The sequence below is a fragment of the Aegilops tauschii genome, chromosome 6, assembly GCF_002575655.3.
Source record: "Aegilops tauschii subsp. strangulata cultivar AL8/78 chromosome 6, Aet v6.0, whole genome shotgun sequence".
NCBI classification, from domain to species: domain Eukaryota; kingdom Viridiplantae; phylum Streptophyta; class Magnoliopsida; order Poales; family Poaceae; genus Aegilops; species Aegilops tauschii.
Genome location: NC_053040.3, coordinates 446,325,448 through 446,333,953, shown reverse-complemented (window position 1 = coordinate 446,333,953; position 8,506 = coordinate 446,325,448). Strand labels below are relative to the sequence as shown.

General features: G+C 44.3%; 1 pseudogene; it reads left to right on the top strand.

Annotated features, from left to right (window-relative positions):
• The first annotated feature begins 3,113 nt into the window (after positions 1-3,113).
• Positions 3,114-8,301, top strand: LOC120966599 (uncharacterized; annotated as a pseudogene).
• The last annotated feature ends 205 nt before the right edge of the window (positions 8,302-8,506 follow it).

Genomic DNA, 8,506 nt, shown 5'->3' with positions numbered 1-8,506 from the left:
AGGGCTTGATCAAGTTCAACAGAGAGAAAGACGCACTGACAACAGCCCTCGGGAATGATGAACACGGAGGACGTGGACGAGGCAAAGGCAGAGTTCCGTGGAAAGTAGGGTTTTCCCAGGACAATGACCCGTACTGTTACAGAAGCCGTAAGAGAAAGACGGACCGGGATGCAGATCTTCTGGCGAAGTTTGCATCAGAACTCCATGAGTTGAAGCAGACCGTGCATGAACTAGTAAAAGAAAAATCGGCTGCAGGGCCGCATGAAGATCATGAAGCGGATCGCGGAAGCTAGCAGCGGAGAAGCAGCGTGGCTTCCACGGATGCCCCGCCTGGTGCTAATGCACCGATGATCGAGATTCGTGCACCGGAGCCTCACTACCCCGTGGATGATGTAAAGGAGATGAAAGAATGTGATCTGCATTATCCCGTGGGGAACGTTTCCACGAAGGTAGCTACCGGCAGTGCTTTACCCCCTGTACACCTGGAGCACTCCACCACAACAACCCCATTGCATATGGCTATGCTCGTGTCACGGTGGAAGACATAGTCCAAGAGTTTAAGGACCTGGAGATTGACAAAGCTACACCCGAAGGGGAGAGAAGACTTGGAGATGTCAAGCGCCAGATCATTCTATGGAAAAAGAAGTACATAGTGTTTCCAGGCGAGGCGCCAAGGCTAACAAGTCCACCCCCCTCCGATGGTGGTGGTGGTGGTGGCGGTGGTGGTGGTCGTGGTGGTTCACCTACACCTCCTTCACGCCATTCGACGCCGTCCCCCGATCCACAACCTCCGGCGGGTACGACGCCCCCAATCCTCCTCCGGCGGGTACGACGCCCCCCAATCCACCTCCGGCGAAGAAGCAGAAGCAGGCGGACAGCAAGGAAACCCGCTCCTGGACTATTAACCCGGACCCTTATGTACCTAAGACCACAAGGGTACCGGAGCCATCACTGAAGCCTCTCCTCCCAAGGCCTTGGGAACTTAGTGAAGCTGAAACCAAATTGGCCGCGTCTGCTCATTATGAGAAATGGAAGGCGGGTACGAAGGCGAAAAAAGAGCCTGAGCCCAAGCAAGTATTCACTGAGAAGCAAAAGAAGTGGGCTAAGGATTTTTTGACGACACCGTCCCAAGCCGAGCTGAATATGCCTGACGACTATGGACATGAACTTCGTAGGCAAGCAAAAATATTGAAGGAGGAGAAAGAAGAAAGTAAAAAAAGCGGGAAACAAGTTGACCAGCTCGGGATGCAGAATAAACAATCGACCCCCCCGCTCATAGTGAAAGCCGGTCCGGAAGAGGACCCCGAGATCATAGCAGCTGCGGCAGCACTTGGATTGACTGTAGCGAGTGCCATGAAATAAGCGTCCGAGATGGGTTTGACTCTTCGTGCCTTCTTAGACCTTGAGGATGCGCCAGTATGTGAGATAGCATCACAATATGTGCGGAATGGGCCTCTCGTCGAGCCTGCGCGGGAAAAGAGTCTACCACCACAAATGCGAAATCTGCTACGTTGGTACAAGCAATTCATAACATGGGCCGACAAAGAATATATTTATGCGGATGTTACAGAGGAGCATCACACCAAACGGTACTCTGTACAAGTTCATATGAGTGAATTGTTCCAGCTGTTCAATCTGCGCGAGCTCGACAAATCTATGCTGAGTTGCTACGTTCTGTAAGTGATTTATTTCTACCTCATCTCGTTCTTCATTGCCTGCACTATATATATATATATATATATATATATATATATATATATATATATATAGTCCTAACTATATTGTTGCTTACGCTATTATGCAGATTGAAGATTTGGGAATGCAAAATAAGAAACATCCATGATGTTGGGTTCATTGACCCACATATCGTTAATGGACATGTGTTACAAAATCACTCCGAAAACGTGGAGAAAGACTTGTACAAGTTTCTTAGAAAGCATCAACTCAAAAGTCATATTCTATTTCCTTACCATTTTGGGTGAGTGTTTCTCTTTTGTGCCCATTCTCTTTTGTTTACTCCATGCATGGTATGTCTAATCGATGAGTTATGCATGACTGTGCATGTAACGTGTCCGCAGGTTCCACTGGATTCTGCTAAATATTGAACTTCACACCTCCAGAGTTCTAATCATGGACTCTATGGATTCGGATCCAAAGCGTTGGGCCGACATGAGAAAAATGCTGCAAAAGTAATTATTTTCAATCATTTGAGCTCTATATCGATCGGTCTCTTTCGTTCATTTCCTAATATCAAGTAACTAATAACTCCCTTGTTCATTTAATTTTCTTTGCCCTGTAGGGTTTGGAGACGGTTCTCAGAAGAAATTGTCAGTGAATTCAAACATGAGCTAGATTTTAGAAAGTTAGTTAATGTGGATAAGCAGCCACCGGGGACCAATCTATGTGGATACTATGTTTGTGAGAACATCCGGAGACACACCTCTGAGCGGAAGGCATCGGATAGCGTGCGGAAGGCGACGGATAACTTGCGGAGGAGGCTTAGTCCAGAAGCTCGCTTCCGACCAATTCAAGATGAATTAACAGGATTTCTCATGAGGGAAGTCATCAATCCTAAAGGAGAACACTATACCGAGGACGAAGAAATTTATATGCATACCCGAGATTGAAACTTGTTCGAAGTTGTATATGGTCATCCATCCTAATTGTGTATGGAAACTTGTTCGAAGTTGTATATGGTCACTCGAGATTGAATATATATTATATATTCCTCTTGAATTCTTCTTGTTTGAAATTTCATATGCATGTATATAGTAGCGTAGAATATGTGTACTGAAACTTCATCAAAATTAAAATAAAACACAAAATAAAATATAAAAGAAATAAAACACTATAAATTAAAAAGAAACCAGGTTTAGGGGGGCTAAAACCCTAAACCTGCGGAGGAGGCCTTTAGTCCCGGTTAGTCACGAGAACCGGGACTAAAGGTCCTCCGCCCCGACGGACTCCTGGCGCCCACGTGGACGGGCCTTTAGTCGCGGTTCGTAAGAGGCGCGGCTAAAGGGGGCGGCCTTTAGTCGCGCATATTTAGTCTCGGTTGCACAGCCGGGATTAATGGCCTTTGCGAACGGGGACTAAAGGCCCATTTTCTACCGGTGACGACGTGCTCCTTCGGCGGCTCCTCCACGAACTCCTCTGTCCGATGCACAACGGGAAAAGAAGCCACATCAAGTCCGTGATTCCCCTCAACCCTAGTTCCTCAAATCCTTCGTCTCCGACTCGATCGGCTGCTTCATCTCGATCGCCGGCACCTCTTCACAGATCCACCCCGGCTGGCGCATCCCGTCCCCGTTGTGCATCGGCGCGCGGAACCAATTATACGCGGCTGTAAGCATCTATTTCCTCTTTTGCTAGTACCACTATTTAGGAGCTAGTTGCGCATGGAGCAGTTCGAGACAAGTATTTGATTGATCTCTGTGGCCCGAAAGATTATCTTCTTCCTCTTCTTTTGGGTTTGGAGAATTTACTTTTAGAAATCAGTTAACCCAACAACTCTCTGACCTCCCTCTCTGGAGATTTCCTCAAACAAGCCCCTCTCCCTCCTCTGTACATTTTTCCTCTTCCCAACCGCAGCAAAAATCTTAATAGCCGACCTTCTCAATTTTCTGAACCGACTAGTTTGTGTCCCTTGTGCAACCATGCATGCTGGCTGTTTCCTGTGAGTAGTGACTATGGCGTCACAAGGAGAACTTGTTGAAATCCAATCTGTGTATACAAGAAAGACTGAATTCATTGGCTGCAATAGCACTAGAAAAGATCATATTTTGGAGAACATTGCATACCACGATATTTGAAGTTTTTATATCAAGTTAAGTTAGAAGGATGAGGCATTTTATCAAAAAGTTAGGTTAGTACTTATGGGTTCTCATATGTTCCTTTTAGCAAATTTCTAATCATTAGAAGGGACAGAAAAATACATTAACAATGTAATGGAGATAAACTTGTTTCGAGAAGTGTTTTGTCTATGCATAGGGCCTACTTATTAATTTTGCTTTGGATCTCTTAATATCTTACTAGGAATATGATGCTCTAATAAGCATTTCTGTCCTTTTTTTTGATTCAGGACTGCAAAGATGCAGATAGAGAAGAGGAAGAGGGGCCATGAAGCTACTCCTCGCGAAACACGCATTATACAGCGAGAGAAGAGGAAGAGGGACCAAGAAGCCAGTCGTGGTCCATTGCTTTCAAGCGCTATTTCTCGCCAAACACGCATGAGAGAGAGATTGAGAGAGAATGGCGCAATGTGAGTCAATGGTTTTCTTATTTGCTGGTTCTTCCTTCTCTTGCATATATTGGCGTACTATTGTTGAGAACTCACGGTCGTTGTTTAATTACCATGTTCTTTAATTAGTCAAAGAGGCCACGGACAGGTGCAAGAAAGAATTTGAGGAACGATTTGGAGGTCCTCCTGACCAACCTGTTTCGAGCCGGAGTTTTGAAGAGAAGCCATTTGGTTCCACAGATGTCGTTTGCGGTGATTTGTTGGCTTCCAAGATTGTCTCGCTTGCTTTATATGATGGTGCTTATGCTTCTTTACGCTTGCAAACTTCCTAATTTGTATGAAATCATCACTAGTTCATGATGTCAATGAGGATCTTATACAGGAGACAAGCTGGTATTTGCATGCTCGGGTGTAGCTATACAATCTATCACAACGACGAGACCAGAACTATCAAAATTTGTGACTTAAAAACGTTTGGTGACAGAATTTGAAGCTAACAGAAACAGAGCTGATAAATTGAGGGTTGGTTCTGCTACTCGTCGTGTTTCCATTCTTGCTTTGTTTTTCAATCTAAAACATGTGATCGTTCTGTGGGCTTATGTACTATTCTTTTCAATATAGATTACTGTGCGCCTTCCCGACAAAACAAGTATCAATGGGTTCTTGGGACTATATGATAGCCATGTTGCTATTGTCACGTGCTTCTGCTTCACAGGTGTCCTTCCTGTAGACCTGCATTCTCATATACAAGCGCAGCATGCTCCTCTAGTAGCTGTTGGGCGAGCCTTCAGCTTGGGCACTTTGATGACCACTGATAGGCACCTTACTGAATTCCCGGCTGAAGGTGATCTGATCCATTTTCCTTGTCCTATCACAGAGGTAAGCTGTTAATTATTATTTCCTAGTACTTTTTTGTCATGATGAAAAATGTGGAACAAAATTATTGCATTGTAGCCTATACCCCACTGATTTTGTCATTCTAACTTTGAGCATCAAAGTAATCTTTTTTGTTGTTGTCATTTTTCCTTTGCGATCATCACCACTTTATTATTTTTGGTTCTAGGCTGGACTTGGAGGGCCAGTTATTGATCTAGCTGAGCACGTTCTGGGATTGAGCATTGATATCGTTAATGAAACTACCTTGATCCTACCGCTTATGGCGCTTCGTGAACGCTTGGAATATTTGGACAAGTTCATGTAGGTCTCCTCTGCTTCTAGTACTTATGAGCTATATCATCCTGCAAAACATGGAGTCATTTTGTTCAGACTAAAACATGGACTATTTAACTCATATTTTTGACATATGTTTAGTATTGATAAGCCTGATTCCCATGTATTCTTTCATACCTCGTTTCCTTCTCTACGATTTGACTCATGTGTTGGTTTCGCTATTGGAACAGCACTTCTGTGTATCTATTTACTTACCATGATAAGTCGTCATTGTTCTATTGCAGTCCAAACTCTACGAACTTCCATGAATATACCTTGCCTGAAGATGTACACAGCATAGTCCCATCAGGTGTAAACAATGCTACCGGATGATCATGTGTGGACAATTTATCGTACATATCATCTGAGTACTAATATCGGTCATTTTATTGCATCAGGATTTATGAAGCATGTGAAATATCTAATGGCTGGTGGATATCCTAAGCCACCACCACTTATGCTCGAAGGTACGTTGTTGCTTTCTGTAGTGTCGACTATGTCTTCTGTAATCTTTTCTAGCTATCTCGGTGACAGAACTTCTATTCCTCGTTTCTATGACCAGTCTGTGGGAGATTGTGTGATACATTTGAAGAATTTTTTGGTCAACTTCTTGCTTATAAGGGCTGTTGTTGCAACATCAATCATCATACCTCTGGGGAGGAGGTCTGGGCTAAACTTCCCAAAGGTGTCGTCACAAAGATCAGCCGGCGTGTTGTCACACTTAGTTCATACGATGGTGATTTTTTTTACAGCTATATGTTAATTAGTTTTTCATTCTAGTATTTGTTTCCACCGACTGATGGCCAAATTTGTGATGCGTAGGAGACGTGAGAGCTTTTGCATGTACAGGCCTGCTTATGAAGTGGCATAAAAATGGCACGCCTGTTATTCTGACTTCGGCCAGTTTGGTTAGAAGTCGGGTTGATGAAGACAAGATTGATGAAAATTTTAAGGTTTGCTGCTCCTAATTGTTTTTCGATCTTGTCCTCTTAGTGACATGATGGTTAATTGAGCTCACTTTACCGTTACAGATTAGGGTATTTCTCCCACCGAAACAGGTTGTTGACGGGACACTGGAATTGTACCATTCAGATTATAACATTGCTGTCATCAGTGTTCAGAAGTGCCTATATGGTATTCGTCCGGGGAATATTTTCCGCAGAGTGAAAAGGCCACGGAGAGAAGTAGAGTAGTAGCTATAGGGCGCGATGTTTTTTTTTGCGAGAAAATTTCTGATATATTCATCTTCAATCATGGCAGTACAACGAATACCAGAAATAACAGAAATTACATCCAGATCCGTAGACCACCTAGCGACGACTACCAGCACTGAAGCGAGCCGAAGGCGCGCCACCGTCATCGCCTGTCCATCGCCGGAGTCGGGCACAACTTGTTGTAGTAGACAGTCGGGAAGTCGTCGTGCTAAGGCCCCGTAGGACCAGCGCACCAGAACAGCAACCGCCGCGGATGAAGAATAACGTAGATCAGAAAGATCCAAACCGAAGACACACAAACGTAGACGAACAACGACGAGATACGAGCAAATCCATCAAAGATAGATCCGCCGGAGACACACCTCCACACGCCCACCAACGGTGCTAGACGCACCGCCGGAACGGGGGCTAGGCGGGGAGACCTTTATTCCATCTTCAGGGAGCCGCCGCCGTCTCGTCTTCCTGAGCAGGACACAAACCCTAACAAAACTGAAAGAAACGATTAAAAACGGAGCCCTCCCGCCGGCCCTTGCCGAGATCCACCACGCCCCCATGGCCCTAGGGCCACAGGAGAGGAGGCGGACCTGCGGCGGCGGCGGGAGGCAGAAACCCTAGTTTTTCAACTTTGACCAACTTAAACACACGTATTGTGTACTACTTGTGAAATAAATTAGGGCGCGATGTTGACGATGGATTGTTAATGGGAACAATTGGTAAAGTGATTAAGACGCCTGCGGGCAGAACTAGCAAACTTAACTGCGAAGACCTTAAGCTGTCTACATTTAAAATCAAGAAGGTACACTACACTGGTGAATTTCTCTTCTCCTCGCCCCTTTTAAATGGTAACCAATACAGATAGGTGCAGCAGAATCTATTCATGTTTTCCCAATGATCTGTTGATGCATTTGCTTCAGTTAACTTATGAATCTGTCTCAAGGCATTACAACTTCTCCGTAATGTGTCTTGTATGTACCAGGCTGGGATCGGAGGACCCCTTGTTAATTTCGTTAACGGATCTTTTGCTGGCATGAACTTCTATGATAGAACTAATAGAATTCCTTACCTGCCAAGGAGATTCATTGTACGAGCTTTAAGCAGGATTGATCTCCCATCTCAAAGGTACGAGCTTTAATTTGACTGAAGTGTTGTCTTAGTTCTGCATTTTTTTAGAAGAGTTCTACTTTCTTTTTATGTAAATTGTCTCGGTTCTTATTGTGTGGCTACATATTCATTTGGTATGCTTACAATAACTTGTTCTTTGCATGACAAAGAGGATTGAACCATCCCATAGACATAATGGGTGATGCCACAGTTAAGAAAAACAGGTATTTTTGCTGTTTCCCACTGCAAATTCATTTCCTATTTACTTGACGTGAATTTTCACTGAAAAATTTGGGCGACAGGTGGCCGGTGCCTAAACCATATTGGTACCAGAGTATGTTTGATGATGAGCCTCCTCTCCGTTTTGTTGGAAGGGTGCTCCATTAGTGCTATCTACTTATCTCGATGTCCCAATTCTACTCTTTCTAGCAAGTATTTCAATGTGCCACTCTATGTAAATATGTCCCCAGGCTTTGTAAATATGTGTTACACTATGTCGTTCTAATGGCTCGGCATAAGTTTATATTAAGTACTGAATTCAGGCGTCTCTGGCACGATACCTCTAATTTGGACTATTGACTATACACAATCATCTCTAAAGATACTATAAGCTCCCGAGCAGAGCACTGCTATACACACGACGTATGGACACACGACCCATAGACGACAAGTCAGGTACACCGTAGGATCAGCTAGGGTTTTTAATCTGTGTGGCTCCTGCTCCCGTCGGGCACAAATCGTC